Below are 23954 nucleotides of genomic sequence, written 5' to 3'. Positions count from 1 at the left end.
GTCCCGATCCAATGTCAGGGGAGGTTTCGATACGATCCCAAGGACAAGATTAAGACGCTGGAATCGGTCAAATGTCATACAACCTTTCACTTTTATTTGAGGGGAGAAGAGAATGGAGGGAGGAGGGAGGGCAAGGGAGGAGGGGAAAAGAATAGGGGAGAGAGAAAGAAAGAAAAGGAGGAGTTTATCGCCACCACCTCGAGTCCTGACGATCTTCTGCTGGGTCTCCAGTGGCCTCGGGCGTCGTCGGGGACCGAAGGGGGGGGGGGGGGGGGGGGGTTGAGGGTGCAGAACATAAAGAGTGGTCTCTCGTGCGCCGCCGCTGCCGCCCCACCCGAGGGCCACATGTGCTCCTTATATAGGGGCTCACGCATGCGCGGATCACAAATGCGTACGTGCGGCTCACCACGGATGTGCTGTCCCCGCCTCGGCTCTTTTCGCGCCTTTTTTGTCCCCGCCTCGGCTCTTTTCGCGCCTTTAGTCTGTGCGCAGGCGCACGAGGTTGTTTTTCTTAAAGCTGTGGAGAAGGTGGTCTTTTCGAAGCGCGACGCTGGATGGCGCTACAGCGGCAATGTCGACACAAAAACCACGTTTTTCTATCGGTCCTTTACAGCTACATACTACATTAATACACTGGAAATACTGCTCTTCTTGCTGCTGCATCTGAGCCATGTGGTTGTACTAGCTGTCTAAATTTCATAGATGCACCTGGCTGAATCTTCATTGCCCAGTGCAGACATACCATGGTCGTGCTGCCAGCAAAAATGAACATTTCTCCACAATATACTTCCTTCTTCTATGCAAATCCAGGTATTTTAGTGATTTTTTCAATATCTGTGAAAATGCAAAAGAATGTTCCCTATTAGCACGCTACCTACCTTTGCCTTGTCAATCAAAGCCTGGAACTCTTCTTGCAACTTTCTCACTTTTTCCAATGAAAGTCCTTCTTGAGCTAAAGAGCAAAGGTATTTCTCTTGCTCGTTTTCAAACCACAGTTTTATCTGCATAAAAATACCAAACAAAACTTGTTTCCCCACTCAGTAAGTGAAACATACACTATCCAGAAATATAGTGCATATAAATTAGTCTGTTAAAATAAGTTAATATACTTCATATGTATCTCTGTTAAGAAATTCTGCTTCCTTATATTACAGCTGAATTTGGTCAGCCTGAGATACTGAACTGATGACTATAATTTGTTTTGCATACTCATAAACTGCTAATATTAATAGCACTACTCACACATTGTGTCTGAGCAGCACTAATATGTAAACAGTGATATACATAACATCAGATAAATTCAGCTATTTGAACAGAGAAAAAGAAGCTTAAAACTGTAGCTTGTTTAACACAATTCTCAAAGTAATGCAGACCTAGTCACAGTCTTCTTCAAATTTTATGGCTTCCCCAAGATTCCCCAGCAGCTGGAGGCATTTATTGGATAACAGCACCAGTCTATGGACTTCCTCATCTACTTGATTATACAATCTGGTTACAAATTCCATGGCATCTCTGTTAGGTGTGGAGGAAACAAATTTTTTTCAGAATTTTTCTGACAGGGACTTTGTCAGAAGGTGAACTGTATCCTTCAGAAGGCATCAATCCCTATTTTGTTGAAGAATGTCACTGCAAACAAGCCAGTAACTACAAAATATATTAGTTTATTCAACTTGTCAAATGAAAATGTACCTTACTCAGAACCACATTAACATGGTGGTTGCACTTTTAAAAGGTGTCCAAGAATATTAAGTGTATTTGATTCTAGCTGCAAAATAATGCATGGCATAGAAGACCTTTTAAGGCTGTATACATGAAGTTGTCCCCACTTGAGAAACATCAGCCTAAAACTCAATTCACTCAAACTGTGCTATAATGAAACTTGAAATGTACACAGTTAGAAGCAACAGGATTTGTTGAATCAGAACTTTATTACTTTGTCTTTATGGAAGGTGAGCGACAGCTGAATTTTGGAGAGCCCTAGAGCTTCTTTAAAAATAAAGCTGCAGCAGCCATGAATTAGAGGGACTGACCAAAAGACAATCTCAACTTACAAATGAAGTAAATGGCTATTTCCACTTCTCCTTCTATTAGAATAGAATAGACTAGACTATTTCAGTTGGAAGGGACCTACAACAATCATCTAGTCCAGCTGCCTGACCAATTCAGGGCTGACCAAAAGTTAAAATTCTGTGTGGCAGAACTCCTTCCTAAGTCTTGCAAGGACTGTTCCACCTTCTAGCCTTAGTGTTATTAACAAGGCCTCTTCCAAAACAAGCTTGATCATTGTTTTGTGTTTAGTGATGAAATCACGCACTTCCTATGCAGAAGAAAATTACTATGTGTCATTTGTTCAGAGAAACCCAGAGAGGGAACGCCATGTAGCTCACACGTATTAAAAAATAAATCCAGATTATGAGGACTTTGCTAGTGTCTACTCCACACTTGCAATTTTTGACTAGACATTAGCTATAATTTTTGACAAATGCATCTAAAACAGATATTCATCCAGGGAGAGCTGTGCTTACACACAAAATTCTGGTCAATGTTCTCTTGACCCCATGTATATTTAGCTGGAATAGCCATGTTTGAGGTGTGGTTTGACATGACAGATAGCATTAGTGAGCTACTTCTGGTCTAGTGACTGTGGTATAAAACTTCATTAGCACTGGAATTTAAGTAAGTATGATCACATTTTCTTATCCAAGATAAAATTATAAAATTCCTCTTACTGCTATAAATTCAGTTTGGTGCACTACAGGTTCAACCAGAAGGCATTTAATCTGCTAGGCTAAAGTTGATTCAAAAGCCAGTTTCTTTATTTGACAACAGAGAAATTTGAACCCATCCTTTCAATCAAAACTTACTTGCACAGTATTGAGAGTTCTCTTGGTTGTTAGTGAGCTGACTGAGTTTTGCAGAAAGACAATGGCCTCTTTTCAGTTTGTAATGAAGTGTTTCTACATTGACAAAACATGATAATAGGTAGAACTTCAGAGTGTTTTGGTGTCTTGAATTTAAAAGCACAACAAATAGTCACAGAACTCTCTGTGATTACTCATAGCAAGTGCTAATCTGTAGAGCTTTGGTTCTTCTGATGGTTTGAAACCAGCATAATTAAACTGGTATGATAATTTTAGTGTTACATCGATAAAGCCCATGTCTGGGCAAGAAGAGGATAAAACCAATTTCAACTTCAGGCACTTTCATTTTGATACAACTACACTTATACTCCATGCTTTAGAAATCAGAATTTTTTGTAACAGATTAGGACAGGTCCACTGACCTCTGGAGAAAAGAAGACAATACTGCTCTCCTGTGGAGAGCTTCAAGGTCAGATTCAAAGCTAGAATAAATCATGCCAACTAAGAATCTAATGTGGGATACTCATATTTGGGTTAGACCAAACTAGGAGTCACTAGTTACACCAAATCTCTTAAGATTAAAAATATTGCATCACACTGAAGCAGATAAGGTTTAATATAGCCAGAGATTACATACATGTTTTGATAAGTCTGAGCAATGTTTTTACTTACCTGAATTGCTGTGTCCCAGTCAGGTCTAAAAGCACACTCCTTATCAATCAATATTAGGACACTAATGAATGGAATGAGGAGTTGCATTCTGATAGGGATGACAAAATGCAGTTAGAGTAAATTCATTACTGTGAATATTACACTCTCTTCCATTTTCTAAGGTGCTACAGAAAGAAGTTTTCCTGTCTAATTGTTACTCAGAATACAACCAAGAAGGCAACTTGGTTCACCTGAAGCATCTTGGTCTCTTCAGTACACCACCTCAGCCCATACTAAAGGGCCAGGTAAATTCCATGATACTAAAATAATTCCTACTAAAATTATTGCTAGCTTATAAAAGTTAAATTAACTTTTAAATAAATGTGCTTGTTCTAAATCAAAATTAATATTTATTAGTTCAAAGTACCGTAGAATGACTTATCTTCTATGCTAATGCTGAATTTTTCAAATGTTTTGCAAGCTTATTTATATATCACATTCTGACCCACGAGCTATACTCCTGCTAAGTGTTTTTGGAATGGAATTTTATTCCAAAAGACTTGCTATAGCACCAAATTGTGTCGTCATTTCTGTGAGATCCAGTTTTTATGAAACAAAAAAAAATTTAAAAGATACTAAAATCTTGGACTGTTCTATAGATGAAATTATGCTTTCCTGAAGTTGAACCTATACATTAATTTGTACCAGTTTTTCTTGAGCAGTTTCCTATCATAGCAGAGAGAAGGTATTTTGAGCACTTTTAAAAATCTATCAGTTTGATATTTAAGGATTGAAATAGTTCCTGCCATAGCAAATGGATACACCTACTCTGCGGGATACAATGGAGTGCTTCCTAGGTGTATGTGAGACTGACTTGTGCCCTGGGTGAGTACATGGCATAAGTCCACCTGCTACTGAGTACATGACTTCAATAGGATGTGACAAAGCCAAGTGCAGGTTCAGCTACCCTGAAGATCAGTTTTGTGAATTTGCTTTAAAATGTTTCCATATGTTGCCTATTTTGTGTTCTCAAAATGTCTTTTGAGGATATGCTTTCTCCAGTGAACTGAAAACAACTCAATGATTTTTATACAACAGTAAAATTACATTGCCCCACTCATATCCTCAAACAGAACAAGCTTACTTCCAGTTCATCACACCTCTGAAATTTCAGAGTCTTATGAATAAAATTTCCTATTCCTTCAGATCCTTCCTGCATTACAGAACATTCTTAACATCAGTTTGATCTGCTTTGATATTCTGTCACCTTAATCTAATATTCCGTATTACTACCATTTTCATACCTGACCACTAAAAAAAAACATTTCAATCTGTGTGGTTGGTTGACCTTGGCTGGATGCCAGACCCCAGCCACTCTGTCACTCCCTCTCCTCAACAGGACAAGTGGGAGAAAATAAGATGGAAAAGCTTGTGGTTCAACATAAAGGCAGGGAGATTGCTTACGAAGTACTGTTACAGGCAAAACAGACTTGACTTGGGGAAAATGAATTTAATTCATTGCCAATTAAAAATAGAGTAGCATGGTGAGAAAAAAAGACAAAACTAAAAACACTTTCTCCCACCCCCCCATCTTAGGCTCGGCTTCACTCCTCCAATCACAACTCTTCTACCTTCCCCCCAGCAGTGGCACAGGGGGATAGGGAATGGGGGTTTACAGTCAGCCCATAACAGTTCATCTCTGCCACTCCTTCCTCTTCACACTTTTCTCCTGCTCCAGTGTGGGCCCTTTCCACAGTTCCACGGGCTGCAATTCTTCAAGAACTGCTCCAGCATGTGTCCTCTCCATAGCGTACAGTCCTTCAGGAACAGACAGCTCCAGCATGGGACCCCCACGGGCCTCAGTTCCTGCCAGAAAACCTGTGCCTGTGTGGCCTCCTCTCCATAGGCCACAGCTCCTGCCAGGAACCTGCTCCAGGAGCATGGGCTCTCCATGGGCTGCAGCTTTCTTTAGAGCACATCCACCTGCTCCACCATGGGGTTCTGCACTGGCTGCAGAGAAATACCTTCTTCACCATGGTCCTCCACAGGCTGCAGGGGAATCTCTGCTTGGGCACCTGCCCCTCCTTCATCACTGACCTGGTGTCTGCAGGATTGTTTCTCAACATTTTTTTCCTTCACTTCTCTCTATCTCACACTGCTGTGCAGCATTTTTTACCCTTTTTTAAATCTATTATCACAGAGGTGCCACCAGTGTTGCTGATAGGCTCAGCTTAGGCCAGCAGCAGGTCCATCTTGGAGCTGGCCAGAACTAGCTCTGTCCGACATGGGGACAGCTCCTGGTCTCTTCTCACAGAGGCCACCTCTGCAGCCCCCCTGCTACCAAAACCTTGCCATGTAAACTCTATATAATCTGCACATGGGAAGTGCTGTAGCACAATGGGGCTGACAACAGGAAGTTACAAGCATGCACGTCTCTCCCTTTGCATGGGCAGCTGTATATAACTAAGTCAATCTCCAGAACTATCTTCCCAGTAAGCTGATTCATTTCTGTGTAACGTTTGAGAAAACTGGACTTTAGCATAATAGATTGATTCAGCTTTCACTTAATTTCTGTCTGAAGAAAGTTAAACATTTCTCAAGTAACTTCCTCTTTAATCTTATTTTTTAAACTATTTCTGCTTCAACTTTTTCACCTCATCCTTGTGAGACCTTACTCTCTAGAACAGCCATCACTATAAGAAAACTCATATTCCCAAAACAATTGCAATATGCATTACAGCATGTTTTAGAAATACTAGCATTTCATTCTGCACTTGGACATATGTCTCCCAACTAGTACTCACCTTTGAAAAGAGAAGAAACAGGCTGGCATTTATGTGAATCCACTAGAACCGCAACTCCCTTTTGTGGTTTAACCCCAGCTGGCAACTAAGTGCCACACAGCTGCTTGCTCACTTCCCCCGATGGGATGGAGGAGAGAATCGGAAGAGTAAAAGTGAGAAATCTCATGGGTTGAGGTAAAGACAGTTTAACAGGGAAAGCAAAAGCCGCACGCACAAGCAAAGCAAAGCAAGGAATTCATTCACTACTTCCCATCGGCAGGCAGGTGTTCAGCCATCTCCAGGAAAGCAGGGATCCATCACGCGTAACAGTGACTTGGGAAGACAAACGCCATCACTCCCAACGTCCCCCCCCCTTCCTCCTTCTTCCCCCAGCTTTATATGCTGAGCACGATGTCATATGGTATGGAATAGCCCTTTGGTCAGTTGGGGTCAGCTGTCCTGGCCGTGTCCCCTCCCAACTTCTTGTGCACCCCCAGCCTACTCACTGGTGGGGTGGTGTGAGAAGCAGAAAAGGCCTTGACTCTGTATAAGCACTGCTCAATAGTAACTAAAACATCTCTGTATTATCAACACTGTTTTCACCACAAATACAAAACGTAGCCCCATATTAGCTACTGTGAAGAAAATCAACTCTATCCCAGCCAAAATCAGCACACTGACAAATCACCTATCTCCTTCCTAGCAACAGAAAGACACGTGTTTTTAAGCCATCTTCTTTTACTGAGGAAGTTCTATGCTAACAGAACAAATGTACTTACAGTGGGTTAAAGGTTAATCTTGAGATAGGTTTTAACTTTGGGTCTGAGTAGTGGAAACTACACTGTCCTGGAAAGCTGTTATTGGCATGACAGTCCTCTCCTTTTACAGTGAACTTTTAAAAGGTTTGGAAGAAGGAACATTGATTCTCCTCAAACCACACAGCCAGGAAGAAAAGTAGTTGTGACGGGTTATTAAAATACTGCTTCCTGATTCTCTGACCCAGCTCCACACAGTCCCTGGAGCTTTACGCTTTACAACTCTTCCACAATTTTTTCCACTAACATCATTGTTACAAAGTTTCAGTGAAGGTAAGTGCTTTTAAACACATTTTATAAATGAGGAACTGACCGAAGAGACTGAGTGCAGGACTTCCACCACCTCACTGCAGGTATTTAAAGATTAGGTGCCTAGTCCAAATCAGTCATTAGATTCTGTATATAACTGTTAAAATTGTTTACCTGGCAGAACAGCAGATCTGTTGTTGTTTGTTTTAAAAAGGAAATACCAAATTTCTTATTTTTAAACAACTTTAATTTTATTAAAACAGCAAATGAGAAACAGCCATTCACTGAAATTCATGTTTTGACAAACAAAGTGTTCATGTCATTGTGATCACAGCAAAAAGCAAAACAGCTTAAAAGGGAAATTAAGACTAAGCTCACTTGGTCCACATTAACAAATGTAGTTTGTTTTTTTTTTAATTAAAAAAAATGAATCAATTTTAATAGGCTCAGAATCTCTTCCAATAACTTTATTCAACTTTATCCACTTTGGTGACAGAAAAAGAAAGATTTAAGATAAGTGTATACTTCTTCATGGTAGAAGAGGATGTGGGCCAACATTTTTCCAGAAGTTAAATTATTCAGAGACATACTGAAAGTGTCCTTCTCAGGTAGTAACCATGCAGTTTACAACTATTTACACAGGAAAGTGAAGTATATAATCAATAAACATTCTTGTAATGTTTTGTGAGTTTCCTGCTCAGAGAGTCTACAAGGACGTTTACTTAAGGTGTTGAGGGGGGTGGTGTAGAGGGAGGAGACAAATCATTAAATGAAATGACTGTCCATTACAGAGCAGTATTACAATCTTCTATTGAATAATTATTGAGGAATATTAATTAGGCTTGTTCTATCAGGTGTAATATACCTTCACTTAAAATAAGCAAGACAAAAACAAGTAACAGGAAGTCTCAGTCTGAAATATGTTAAGAGGTACAATACAGTTTTTATTACCTTAGAGTGCTTTTGTAGTCCTCACTGTCTCATAATTTTCCAATGAAAGTGGCATCTACCTTGTTTTGCTCAAAATGGACATTCTTGCTTTACCACAATTCTTAACTTCTACTATAGCTGAGAAACGGACAAGGATTTATACCAATCTCCAGATTTGCAATGTTCAGGTCAGCATTCATATATTACAACAGACAAATGAACTCAGTGAGAGAAGTCAGCATATCAATGAGTGTTGAGTGTGGGGGAAACGAAGGAAAATGAGCTGTTCATTTATTCATATGATTTTTTTTCCTTACACAGGAAAAGATGAGAACGGGAATAAAACACCACTCCACAATTATTAAAAACAATAAAAAGCCTCGCATGTGAAAGTAGACCTGTAGAAAGAAAGACTAGAGAAGTTATTAAAGAAGTTATATTGCAAAAAAAAGAAGAGCAAGATGTGGCAAAACCATCATTACCTTCTACAAACAGCAAACAGAAGACATTAAAAACTTTCCTGGGATACTACTTTACCACATATATTTACTACCTGAAAAGAACAATCAGTGCTAAGCAGAGCAGTCTTAAGGCAGTCTCTAACATATAAACAGTTTTATGTGCACAAATCAAATTGCCTGCAGTTACAGAATTAATTAATGGTGTCTTATTTCATGGTTCTACAGTCAAGGTAATGTATAAAAGACACAAACTCAAATTGTGTTCTTTGTGCTTCCTGTTACATAAAAAGCAAAGCTAAAACTAAAACTAACACTGCTATTAGATTAACCACATTAGATAGATCAACGAGTTTTTTAAGTTCAAATATACAGGCATCTAGTAACTGAGCAAAGATTACACTGCACACTACAGCAGAGAACTATTTTGGGCATGTCACCTCTAACTAGCCACCAGAAGACTTAATGCTCAACCACATAATCTAAGAACATTGTAAGACACTGTGAGATTACCTTAACATTAGTGATTTGGTATTTGAACACAGCCACTTGCACTTAAAGGTATTTGACAGTTCAATAAGAACTGTTGAACTGAGATATTTCTAAACCAGAGGCATATGCTAAATGTATGTCAGAAACAAGAAGCTTCCAGTTGTGGTACATTGTTTAAAAGCAGTGAATAGTAATAAAACAGTATTTAAAAAAACAGCATACTTCTGTCCAAACACAAGGTGATCATTTATCACACAAACCAAGTATTCAACATTTCAGCTAAAGGTTATTAGCTATGAAATTAAGACTTCTTGTCCTGTTGTGACTACCAGTGTGTAGTGCTCACAAACAATTTTAGTGCTGTCTAGGATGATGAAGCAGTTAGGACTTTCTTCTAACAACAAGTTCCTGCAACCCTAACATCTGTATTGCTGTAATAAAAAGATAAAGCCAAAACCCAGCAGCTTGGCTTCCTTTGTACCTGGGGATGCTGTACAGGTACATCAGAAGGCAAGCAATCACTGTACTTGTGGAATGTTCATTTAACCATATGGGATGCCTGCTGCAGACTTCTATCAATCACCGCTCTGCCACTTCTGTGTCTACTTCCTAGACATGTAAAAAAAGCAAAGGAAAGGCTTATAAAGGTTTAGCTAGGTACATGAGATTTAGAATAAAGTTTTTGCACGTGTCTGAAAATCAGCAAATCTGCGTCTTTAAAAAGTGTTTCTGCTTAAAGCAATTCTTATGAGATTTGTGATCTAAAGCTGAGACAATCATTCCTATGTGATCAAAAGCAAGTTTGCAAAATTCTGCTGCTCCTTCAATTAATTCTGTTGAAATGGTATAAACGAGGTTTGCTCTATTTAGCAAAACTGCTGATTACATCAGCTGGTAACCTATCTCTAATTTACCTCAGGTATCATGAAGCTGAAAAAAACTACATATATATGCTTTGTATATGTTTCATTTATTATCAGGTATATTGTAATTTCCCTAATACATGTCACACAGAGAAATTACTCCAATCCTTGATTGATCTCAAGTAACTGTTTTGGTAGTCTGTCACAAAGTCTTCCAGCATTTGCAGATAGTAGGTCATTCTCATAACAGTACAGAATACGAGATGCATATATAGCTCGCTTACTCTCAGCTTCCCTGGAAACTGTTTCTTTAACTGGTTACTGTCAACTTCTGAGAAAAGCCTAGACAAATAAAAGAATGGGTTCATTTTTCTTTTTCCAGACAGTGGGATACTGCTCTTTAGTAATGAAAAATATGTATCCAGCTGTAAACAAAACAAAAGCCTATGAAGGTTATAATATTCCTACATTAAAAGAGTGTTCAGGCTTCAAGCTGAGCACTTGAAAGTTTGGAATTACAATATTAAGAGAACTCTGCAGCATTCAGTCTTCCTGTGATTTCCTTCCTAGACATTACATAGTCTAATCATGACCACATGCAAGTTTCTACTCCACCTCCACCTCTGGGTCCTTCATTACTGAAAGAATACAAATATAATTTTGAGTTATGGAATCCTCTGCCTCCCTCCCATTTACTTGACCTCTTAGTGTCATTCCCTGGATCTCACACTGGTCCCCCTTCTATTTCTACTGTCTTTTTTTTTTTTTTTTTTTAGTTCCCACAGCTCTTATTCCTCTCTTTACTTTTCACAGTTGTGCTTTCTTTTCAGAATGCTCCTACAATGCTTTTTAATTGTTGAATGCCAAGAGAGGAAATAATGAGAGCAAAGCTGTGACCAGATGCTGATCATGGTCATCAAAGAAAGAAAATGCAGGGAGACAAAAGTCTAGCTTCTGCACTGTAGCACGCAGGTTGTATGAAAATAACATTCACATTAGTTGAACAGACATACAGGAGTAAATGCAAAATGCACACAGTTCAAAAAACAAGCAAGAGGAACTAAAGCTCTGTGTGAGGATCAAAGGTGAGGCCACCGAGAGTGACATCATGATGCGACTGTGTTACAAACTACATGATCAGGGAGAGAAAGCAGATGAAGTGTTCTTTAAGCAACTCCATCAAGTCTAAGAATTAAAGACCCTGACGTTTAGGGGGCAACATTGCAGGATCTAAGCAGTCGAGAAGATTTCTGGAGGATGTCAGGGATAAATTCTTGATACAGGCAATAGATGGGCTAACCAGAGGCGGCACACAGCTGGACCTGCTAATTGCCAGCAAGGAAAAACTGGATGGGGATGTGGTAATCACATATCTCGAACTCCACTATTACGTGGCTGTAGTAGCTGTGTGATAGTGGAGTTCAAGAACCTGAGGATAGTGAAGAAAGAACAGCAGCATACAGATTCTGGGCTTTAGGAAGAGCACATTTCAGTACATTCAGGAAACTGATGGGTAGTTTAGAAACACTAACAAGGCAAGCAGAGATGGTGTTAGGGAAGCAAAAGCCCATAGAGCGTTGAAACGTGCAAGGCATGTCAAGGGCAATAAGAGCTCATACTGCTACATTAGTAGTAAAAGACAACACAGGAAATGTAGGACCGTTGCTGAATGGGATAGGTGATTTAGTGACAGCAGACCCAGTTAGGGCTGAGCTATTCAATGCCTATTTTCGCCCTGTTCTTCACCAGTGAAGTTTCTCAGACCTCTGTGATTAGCAAATGTTCAAACTACCAGCAGTGAACAAGGATCATGTCATGAGAGAACTTAAGCCATGCAAGACCATAGAACTCAACAAGTTGTATCCAAGAGTGCTGACAGAACTGGCTGATATCCTCGAACGGCCATTCTCAATCATCTTTGAAAAGTCACAGAGATCAGCAGAGGCCCCCCATGACTACAGAACGTGGCCAATCCATGTAACTACAGATCAATCAGCCTCACTTTGGTATCTAGGAAAAATCACAAAGCAAGTCCTCTTAGAACACATTTTTGGGTGCATGAAGTAGGAGAAGGTGACTGAGAACAGTCAGAATGGATTTACCAAGATAAACCATGCTCAACTAACCTGCTTGCCTTTGATGATAAAATGCCTGGATATCTGATAGAGGTGAAAGCAGTGGAAGTCATTCACTTTCACTTCAAAAAGACTTTCAATGCTGCTGCCCACAATATTGTTGTGTCCCAGTTAGGACACTGCTATATGGATGGGGGAGGACAACACATGGGTAAAAAACCTGAGGGCAGTGTTTAGTGGGTTGTACTCTAGCTGGAGGCTGGTAACAGGTGGAGTACCACACAAGTCTATCCTGGAACCTGTCCTGTTTAACATTTTTATCAATAAAGTGAGGAGGCAACAGAGTATGCTCTCATCAAGTTTGCAGATGACACCAAACTGGGAGGAAACAGATTATATGCTTTAGGGCAGTGCTGCCATACAATGGGTCCTAGAGACGTTGCACGGTTGGCCAACAGGATAGCTTACAGAATTCAACAAGGACAAATGCAAAGTCATGTACCTGGGAAGGAAGAGCCTCTTGCAATGATAGAGGCTGGGAACTCACTAACTGGGGTGCAGCTCTGCTGAAAAGGATCTGGAGGTCTTGGAAGATAGCAAGATGAACATAAACTAGCAGCATAGGAACATCTTGGGGAAGAGGAAAAACAAGACTACACTTGCTATAACACACAATGGAACTGGAGAAGGGCAGGTGTGAGCAGGGACATGCTGTTCAAGAACTACTACAAAATTTTCACTCAACTGCTTCTAAGAAAAACATTATGTTATTAGATGTTATGGTACTTGTTTATTTCAAAATATTGTAGGGGAGGTTTATAAGGTTTTTTTTACCTTCCTTTGATTAGCAAAAGGTATGGTCTTTGAACTCTGCATGATGGAAAAAGAAAACCAGATCATCAATTTTGCATCCAGTCTCTCTCACCACTGCTTCTAAAGCCCCTTGAGCCCCAAGAAAATACTGTAAATTTCTAGACAGACCTGAAAATTAAAGCTAGTATGACATTTTAATTTAAGACTATAGTATACTAAGTTTCTGCTTTCACTTCATTATTGTTTGAAGGTACAACAACCTTAATAATATAAACTTTTTTGAGAAGAAAGGCAGTGTGTTAGGATAGAAAATATCACATATTTTGGAAATGCCACCATCATTTGAAAATTGTCTTAATTATTTAAATATAATCTTACATAAGTCTGACAACAAGCATTAAAACTTACTGTACTTCTTTTTTGGAATAAAGACAGTTTTATTGGAAGAGAGAAATTCCATAGTTCATAGCTCCTTAGCACTCCTCTGTCATCAGCTTATATTGAAAACAGCAATTATTTTGATTTTCCTGTCTTTCAGACTACTGATTTAACAACATATTAAGTAACTAGAGATATTGTATTATTTTCAAGTCAGGGTTAGTTAACTTGTAGCCTAGATCAAGAATGAAGCCACAAGGCAATTTCATCTGGACTGGACAATTTTGTTGTCAACTGGAGGAAGTACATGCACTCTGGCAGAATCCACTAAGTCAGATAAAGCCTTACACACACATACAAATGCAGTAATATTGGTCCAAAGCCATGAAAACCGTGGCTGAGAATAAAAGCCAACCCACAAAACAGGCAGAAGTCAGTTGTCCCTGCTTTTAATATGTAGCCCAGGAAGACACATTTCAGATCTTTGTCACATGCACAAACACTATTGACTTCATTCTGCACCCAGCTATGCCCATGAAACTCAAAATGAGATTAAAAACACCAACAACCTGTAGCTGAAAAAGGGGTTACAGGGCAATAAACAAAGACAAAATATTAAAAATTGCCCTGCTTACATTTCACAGGCAACACAAATCTTTTCTATCCATAATCTGAGGCAGCCTAGTATACAATCACAGTCAGTAGCTGTTAACTGTTCCAGCCAACAGATCTTGCTGAGGTGCAGAGCATATTTAGGCTCACTGACATACAAAAGGAACCCTGGGTTTCCATTTCATAGGCAGAGCAAGCTCTCATCTATCCACAACAGGTGGTGGATACTTACCAAGATTGTCAGGTGATCTTGCATACCAATTTTTTTTCTTTTTTTACTCCAAAACAGTATATATGGAGCATTTTGAGAAGCAATTTGCATGAAAAAGTTTTAAGAGAAAATAAATAAAGCACTGACAAGATAGATGAAAAAATCAGTTAATTACAGTAAACCAAATCTCACTCTTAATTTTATTTTCAAAATAAGGAAATTATCTAGGTAGGCTAATTATCCTACCAAACACATATGAGGATGCTACAAGAAAAGAGCAAAAGCTAAAGGATTTTTGGTTTTTACATTCCTCCCCTTTGCTGTGCTTGTAGCTTCTCACAGTGAATAACTGCCCATCACTGTCCAATTTTCCTGGCCTTAAAACAACATTTAATGACTTTTTAGGGTTACCACCTGGCATGTCATGCAAAAATTTGTCACGTCCCTGATCTTTAAAATGTGGACCTTTGACTGACCTGTCTAGAGACCAGGAGTGTGTCTCAGTCTTGCGGTCTACTATTGAGGGAACTTCATTAGGTACGAGCAGCTTTTCAAAAGCCAGTAGACAATCAGCAGAGATTATGACCTCTTTCTTTTCATCCTTTGGTATTAGCCAACCAGAAAGAAAGTTTCACTTTTCAGTCTGTTTCTCATTTACAACATCCAAGTCCATTATGTGTACTGAAGCCTCTTCAGCAAACCACTCCTCTGAAATGAAACTGACATTCATTAGGTTTTGCAGTGCTTCTATGTATGATTTTCTAAATAAACATCTTGGTTCAAAGCAAGAAGAATCCCTGAGCTGTTGTTCTTTTGGACCTGACTTGCTCAAATCCATGTTGAAAGTTATGGTTTTCATGCTACTTTTTTTTTTTTCCCACAACGGGAAATAACACCTCATCTTTCAACATCTTAAGTTCCTTTTCAGGCTCAAAACCACTGCCTGTCATGCTGGGGCAAGTCCCTGAGCATACACAGAGATTGACATAGTCGTCCTTGATTTTCTTGCCAGGAGTCTTCCTGCATTCTAATTCAAGTGTATTTTCAGAGGCATGAATTGAACTTGACACACCATTATTGAGATTGTTGCGATTCTTCGTCAAGGTAATTTCTATCACAGTAGAGCCAGTAACATTGCAAACAGAGCTGTCACATGAGCTGTTGCCTTCCATGGTCTGGGTCATTGCTCTGACATCAGTATTGTTACTAATCAGCTGATCAAAGAGAAGACTACTAGAGTAATTATGCAGGATACTTTCAGTTGTGGGAACAAAGACAGGATTAATTATATTCTCCCATGGGGTTCTATACAGTTGGGTCAGTTGTCAGTAAGCAGCTCTGCAATGGAAAATTCTCTCATTCACAATTCACATTTTCAAAAAATGCCACTGTAAAAATGCAACCATACATTGTTTCAGGTATAACAACTCCTTCCATTCCTTGTCCACATCTGTAGAGGCATTTTAAAACTAACTTTGACAAATGCTTCCCTGCAGGTACTACTTGTAAGTAAAAATCTCATGACTTCAGGAAAACTCTGTGGAGAGATGCTAACTGTACCACCACTTTTTCAGGGATGCACAATGGCCAGCAGTCATGGTAGAAAATGAGACCACTGTAATTAGCCTATAAGCAGGACAAAAAGCAAAAATATCAGAAAGAAAAATCTGATCTTTAATTGAGCATATTGTTCTTTCTAAAAAGCAAACAAGGTCAAATTCTGTTTCAGTTAGCATTCCCTTGTAACACTATCAAGGTGTTGCACATTACAACATGTCAGCATAGTCTAGTCAACAGTATGTCTACAGAACAATGAAATAACATGTTTTAATATAAGACCATCCATATTCTGCTACTGTAGCTTATTGGTACAGCTTGGAAATGGAAAAGGGTAGCATTACAGAAGTCATGTAGCCTCGTGGCTAAAGGACTGGACAGGGTGTCAAAATATCTAGCTCCCTTTCTGATCTACACTACTGAACTGCAGAGTGTCTGTTCTTTTACATTTCAGTTTCCTCCTTTGTAAATACTGATTATGGTACACAGCAAAAAAGACTAAACATTCCCTAATGAGAGCATTACTTGCATTTGTAAAGCTCAAGAGGGATACCAATTACAGCTTTAAAAAAATAGATACCTTTAAAAATTACAGTCAACACCAGCCTGGATATTCTCACGAGACAACTGGGGCACAACATGGAAGACACTGCAAAAGTGCCTATCAAGAACATTCTTTACCTACAATAAGAAACCTACTTTCCAGTAGACCTTTAAAGTTTCACAGGATTCATTCTTTCCAGAGGCCGAGATAGGAGGGCTTCCTTCTGGCTGTCTCAAATATGAAAATTCCAGGATTCACAGGACAGCCAGGATCCACCTTAGCTACAAATGGTAAGGTAGGAATGGGGGAGAGGTAGAAAAGAGGGAAGAGAAGCCAACCTAAGGATCTAAGCCAAGGAACCCATATGAGTGTTTTTATTCGTTCGTTTAAAGCACCATGAAGCTTCCAATTCAAAAGGTAGAACTCCCCTCTTTTACAAAGTTTTCTCAATCAAGAATGAAATTGTGGTTTCTCCTAAGATGGCTCCATAGCCCTGCTGAAATGTAAGAGCAACCTCTCTACTACGCTATGTATTTTCTTCCTTCTTGGCTGCTAAAGGGAAAATTGTTTCTTCAACTCAGCCTTTACTCTAGATTTCCAGATGTTGCACAGGTTAGAAAAGAGATTATTACAATTTCATATTACTAAGTATTACCTTCTAAGCAGGCAAGTTAAAAACAAACAAAACAACACTAAGTCTCAAATCCAAGAGACTGACTGGAAAAACACGTGATGCTAAAATCCTGAGTTTCTGAGCTTTGATTTTCTTACCATTTCTTTGCAATCAGGAAAGAAAAAGAAAAAAAAAAAGGAAATTAAAAAAGGCATTTCCTACTGCTCTATTCACATGACTCTAGAACTGGAGCTTTGCAATGCATCAGGGGCCACAGTTGTCTCAAAAAGAGGAAAGGAATTAACACAATTTTGTTCATCGCTGTCCCACTACCTCACTTTGTTAAAACCAGAAAAAACAGCCTTTACATTTTCTAAACAGCTGGGAAGACAGTACCAAATCCAACCTTACTTGTAAAGTATCTTCCTCCAGGAAGGACTCAATGTATAGTTTAAAAACAGAAAGATAGCTTAAAAAGTTCAATTATACAAGTAGCAAGAGGTTTTGTTTTCCCCACAATATGTATGAACTAGAAATCATAATCTGATTCCAACTTAAAAAATTTGTTGAAAGGCTGGACAATAAGTTAATCTAGTATTGGAGGGGGACAGAAGGCAGAACAACTAAGAGGACTAAGTAGACTTAAATATATGCTGTTAAAAGAGGACATATTTCCTCTATCTCCAGACAAATATGCTGCTCCTTCAGAATGCATATATACCATTCACCACACTGTGCTCTGTTCCCACAAAAAATGACAAGGTTTCAACAGTTTAACACCAATGAGTGTTCTATAACTTTTCTACCAGATACTGCAAGAATCTGGATATTACTAGGCAGGAAAGTGAAAGACATTTAAAATCGCCTCACTTTTCTGGAAACATGAACAGAGTATGAAGAAGAAAATGCTTACAAATTAAGCAGGTTTTTTTTTAATGCTTACAAATTAAGCAAATTTTACTGTAGAAGTGCTACAGTAAAAATGTATTACTGAAACTTGGGAAAAAAAAAAAAAAGCCATTCAAATACCAGATGATACAGGTATATCAAACCAGAAAAGTTTATCTAAGGCTTACATTTACAGGAAGATTATGTTACAGCAGTACATTTTGTTAGTGGTTCTGTTGCTTTTACTAAAATGTATACTGTCTTTTAAAAAGGCAAACCCTTGCTCCCAGGAAAACTTTCTTCTTCCATTTTCTGATTTAAAAATATTTTAAATAAATTACTGAATTTAAAGCAAACTTATGCAAATATCCAGAACAGGTTTTAATAAAAACTGTTTTCAGGTTTCTTCCAAACCGTGATGATATTCCTGTGCATTGGACCCTGGGGACATAAAATATATATACAAAAAATACATTTCACTTTTTTCACTATTACTGGGGGAAAAGTAATTTAAAGAACATGGTTGATACATTGCTTTTATTAAATAGGAAATGGTTGCTCATCTAGGCATCCTTCATAATTAAATTAATTTTAAAGCATTTTCCTGCTTTACTAAAGAAATGTAATAGTAGTTTGAATGAAGAATTCACACAGAGAGAATAGAGAAGTCATTGTAAAAAGAGAATAATCATTAAAACTGTTGTTATTTTTTCAGAAACATGAGAAAGACTCACAAAATGAGATTTCTGGTAAAACACTAATGCTAGAAAGAGGATGAGTAAAATCTTGGCCTCAGAAAAGCCACTGTTCTTTCAGTCAACGCTTTCCTCATTCACTCTGGAAACATCATGTAAAATACTTCAACAGATACACAAATACTAACAACATGATGAGAACATTTACAGCCTGTGTACATTAGAAAATTGCCAGCATACGCTAGAAGTAACAGAAGATTAGCGGCTCTCGATTTATAAGTCAGAAGTTCTTCTATTAACAGAGTTGCATTACCCTAAGAGTTTGATTCTCTGGTGCCTTCAGTTGTGCAGTAATCTACATCTAAACGAAGACAGGGGAGCTGTCAGGCCACTTCTGATTTTGAACCGGAGCCTTCTAACAACAAAGAGCCGTAAGACTAGGAAAGCTAGAGAAAAATATGGGAGAGGAAAGCAGACATAGGAACTGTTGTGAGATCTCTAAAGGGGTGACGCATTCTGCAGTTCCTTTTGCAATTTTCTATACATGTAGAAAGACCTCATTACCTTCCCTGATATGAATGTTGCACGTGCAAAGAGAGCAAAGTAACTGGATAATCAATCTGGTCCAAGATGTAACATATTCTGTATTTAAAAACAGTCAGCCTCTGATGCTTCTTCTTTTGGTTAACAGCAGCTTGTGATGGTTTTTTTGGAAGAGGTTCATCACGTTTACCACTTCCTTAGAGCACATCGCAACAGTTCCTGTATCTTAAGTTTTCTATCCTCTCTCTTTTCCTTTGTGTTCTGCTTTTTTTTTTCCTCCCTGCAGCAATTTTGTCCCTCTCTTTCCTCTCCTCAAATCCAGTTTTTGATCTTTATTTTTAAATGGTTTGTTGATAGAGGGAAAAGAAAAAAAGGGCAAGTGAACTTTTTTCAACAAACAGGAAACAACTGCTACTTTTAGCAGCTTTTAATTATTTTACTTGGGGATGGAAAATGGGCAAGATTTAGAAAATCTGGTGCATCATTTGAAAAAAAACTTGACATTTATTAACAACAGTAGGATTTGTTATCTCCATAAGCACACTGATCTTCAACAAAAGACACGATTAGCATTTTTTCACTACAGTAATAAAACGGTTAGCCCAGAAAAAAAAAAAAAGGTAATACATTATTTGGAGGGGCAAAATACCTGTCCAGACCTGAGACAGAAAAGATCTCTTGGGTCTATCTGTCTGCACCATGCCTCAGTAAACACAAATCTATGGACATAGTCTGTTCATCTTTATACCTAATGGACAACACAAAGTTTACCTTTGCCCTAGGGAAAAGATTTTCTGTTACACAACAGGTGTGCTCATATTTGAAACATCTTTGGAAACAGTGCATCACCAATTATAAAACACTAAATACAACATAACTTTTGTTCAAGCAGGTTTTATTATAAACTCATAACCCTCAGTCCAAGTTTGTTAAAGGCTGATACGTAATTCAGTCTGATACATGCACAGAATGTAAATCCTAGCGGAAAAATAGCTCAATGGTTCTTGCTTTAATTGGAAACTAAGAAAAACAGGTGTTGTGGTTTAACCCCAGCCAGCAAGTATGCACCACACAGCCGCTCACTCACTCCCCCCTCAGTGGGGTAGGGGAGAGAATTGGAAGGGTGAAAGTCAGACAACTCCTGGGTTGAGATAAGAACAGTTTAATAATTGAAGTAAAATGAAATAGAATGGTAGTAGTGGTAGTAGTAATAATAATAAGAATAATAATATAATACAATAATAATATAATACAATAATAATATACAAAGCAAGTGATATACGACACAATTTCTCACCACCCCCTGACTGATGCCCAGCCCGTTCCTGAGCAGCAATCCCTTCCCCCCCCCGGCCAACTCGCCCCCGTTATATACTGAGCATGATGTCATACGGTATGGAATAGCCCTGTGGCCAGTCTGGGTCAGCTGTGCTGGCTGCGCCCCCTCCCAGCTTCTTGTGCGCCGGGCAGAGCATGGGAAGCTGAAAAGTCCTTGACTGGTGTAAGCACTACTTAGCAACAACTAAAACATCAGTGTGTTATCAACATTATTCTCATACTAAATCCAAAACACAGCACTATACCAGCTACTAAGAAGAAAATTAACTCTATCCCAGCTGAAACCAGGACAGTATCCACCCCTTATTCCATACCATATACGTCATGCCCAGGTCTTTCAAATACATTCCAATTAATCACTACCACTTTTCCAGTCTCTTGATATATTTTATATATATATATATATACACACACATATATAGATATAATTTCCCTAGTCTATAGGCTATCCCTCTAAAATGTTTGTTGAGTTCATTTAGTTCATGACTTTAGGCTCTATCTGTCATAACAGTCTTTCAGGGCAGGAGAGATGGTGTGTGGTGTTGGATTATTGTATGCTGAAGTCAGTTCTGGTTCCATCACCACTGCACTTTGTTCAGTTTCCTCAAAGTTTGTTCTTCATTAATTTGGGTGATTCTTACTGTATACCCTTGATATGGCACATAGTGATCATTGAAGTGATGACATCTAATATTATATAGCAACTAACATTATACAATTCAGTTCATTGGCTATTTTCACCCAAAATCAAATCTCCTTGAGGTACACATCGGACTTCCCCATCCTCCCGCATCACCCACCAAGTGCATCCAGGTCCTTGAGCAAAAGCAATCCCACGAATGGGTTTACCTCTGCCTGAAGCAGGAGTAACCCAGACTGTCTTCCCCGTCATATTTTTTACGTGCACTACAGGGACTTTATCCCCCTCTGCAGTACGTAGAAGTCTTGACTGAGCAGGGCCAGCTTGATTGGCAGATCCCCTAGTGTTGACTAACCAAGTGGCCTTTGCTAAATGTGTATCCCAGTGTTTGAATGTCCCACCACCCATTGCTTTTAGTGTAGTCTTTAACAGTCCCTTGTATCGTTCGATTTTCCCGGAGGCTGGTGCATGATAGGGGATGTGATACACCCACTCAATGCCAAGCTCTTTGGCCCAGGTGTCTATGAGGTTGTTTCCGAAATGAGTCCCGTTGTCTGACTCAACAGTTTCTAGGGCACCAGGTCACCACACGACTTGCTTTTCAAGACCCAGGATAGTGTTCTGGGCGGTGGCATGGGTCACGGGATATGTTTCCAGCCATCCGGTGGTTGCTTCCACCATTGTAAGCACATGGCACTTGCCTTGGCGGGTTTGTGGAAGTGTGATATAATCAATCTGCCAGGCCTCCCCGTATTTCTATTTCAGCCATCGTCCTCCATACCAGAGAGGCTTGAACCGCTTGGCTTGCTTGACTGCAGGGCATATTTCGCATTCATGGATAACCTGTGCAATAGTGTCCATGGTCAAGTCCACCCCTCAGTCACGAGCCCATCTATATGTTGCATCTCTTCCTTGGTGGCCTGAGGTGTCATGGGCCCACCGAGCTAGAAATAATTCACCCTTATGTTGCCAGTCCAGGTCCACTTGAGCCACTTCAATCTTAGCAGCCTGATCCACCTGCTGATTGTTTTGATGTTCTTCAGTGGCCCGACTCTTGGGTACGTGAGCATCTACATGACGTACTTTTACAACCAGGTTCTCTATCCGGGCAGCAATATCTTGCCACAACGCAGCAGCCCAGATGGGTTTGCCTCTGCGCTGCCAGTTGCTCTGCTTCCATTGCTGTAACCAGCCCCACAGGGCATTTGCCACCATCCATGAGTCGGTAAAGAGATAGAGCATTGGCCACTTTTCTCGTTCGGCCATATCTAAAGCCAGCTGGATGGCTTTCACCTCTGCAAACTGACTCGATTCACCTTCTCCTTCAGCAGTTTCTGCAACTTGTTGTACAGGACTCCATACAGCAGCTTTCCACCTCCGATGTTTCCCCACAAGACGACAGGACCCATCAGTGAACAGGGCATATTGCTTCTCATTTTCTGATAGTTTATTATATGGTGGGGCCTCCTCAGCACGCGTCACCTCCTCCTCTGGTGATATTCCAAAATCTTTGCTTTCTGGCCAGTCCATGAGCACTTCCAAGATTCCTGGGTGACTGGGGTTTCCTATTCGAGCCCGTTGTGTGATCAGTGCGACCCACTTACTCCATGTAGCATCAGTTGCATGATGTGTAGAGGGGACCCTCCCTTTGAACATCCAGCCCAACACCGGCAGTCGGGGTGCCAGGAGGAGCTGTGCTTCAGTACCAACCACTTCCGAAGCGGCTTGAACCCCTTCATCTGCTGCTAATATCTCTTTTTCAGTTGCAGTATAGCTAGCCTCAGATCCTCTGTATCCCCGACTCCAAAACCTTAGGGGTCGACCTCGAATCTCCCCTGGTGCTTTCTGCCAGAGGCTCCAGGTAGGGCCATTCTCCCCGGCTGCAGTGTAGAGCACATTTTTTACATCTTGTCCTGCCCGGACTGGCCCAAGGGCTACTGCATGGACTATCTCCTGTTTAATTTGTTCAAAGGCCTGTCGTTGCTCAGGGCCCCATTTGAAATCATTCTTCTTCCGGGTCACTTGATAGAGAGGGCTTATGATCAGACTGTAATTTGGAATATGCATTCTCCAAAAACCCACAACGCCCAAGAAAGCCTGTGTTTCCTTTTTGCTGGTTGGTGGAGACATGGTTGTTATTTTGTTGATCACATCCATTGGGATCTGACGACATCCATCTTGCCATTTTACTCCTAAAAACTGGATCTCCTGTGCAGGTCCCTTGACCTTACTTTGTTTTATGGCAAAGCCAGCCTCCAGAAGGATTTGGACTATTTGCTTCCCTGTCTCAAAAACCTCTTCTGCTGTGTTGCCCCACACGATGATGTCATCAATGTATTGCAGGTGTTCCGGAGCCCCACCCTGTTCCAATGTAGTCTGGATCAGTCCATGGCAAATGGTGGGGCTGTGTTTCCACCCCTGGGGCAGTCGATTCCAGGTGTACTGGACCCCCCTCCAAGTGAAAGCAAACTGTGGCCTGCACTCTGCCGCCAAAGGAATTGAGAAAAACGCATTAGCGATGTCAATTGTGGCATACCACTTGGCTGCCTTTGACTCCAGTTCGTATTGAAGTTCTAGCATGTCTGGCACAGCAGCGCTCAGTGGCGGCGTGACTTCATTCAGGCCCCGATAGTCTCCACTCTCCATTAGACTTTCGCACTGGCCACATGGGACTGTTAAAGGGTGAGCGAGTCTTGCTGATCACTCCTTGGCTCTCCAGTTGACGAATCAGCTTATGGATGGGAATCAGGGAGTCTCTGTTGGTGCGATATTGCCGCCGGTGCACTGTTGTGGTAGCGATTGGCACCTGTTGTTCTTTGACCCTCAGCAACCCCACAACAGAGGGGTCCTTCGAGAGACCAGGCAGGGTAGACGGCTGTTTAATTTCTTCCGTCTCCAAGACAGCTATACCAAAAGCCCACCGGTACCCTTTTGGGTCCTTGAAA

The sequence above is a fragment of the Nipponia nippon genome, unplaced genomic scaffold (genome assembly GCF_047370975.1).
Source record: "Nipponia nippon isolate SJK-2023a ecotype South Korea unplaced genomic scaffold, ASM4737097v1 scaffold_1, whole genome shotgun sequence".
Classification (NCBI taxonomy): Eukaryota; Metazoa; Chordata; class Aves; order Pelecaniformes; family Threskiornithidae; genus Nipponia; species Nipponia nippon.
Note: the sequence above shows the minus strand (reverse complement) of the source record.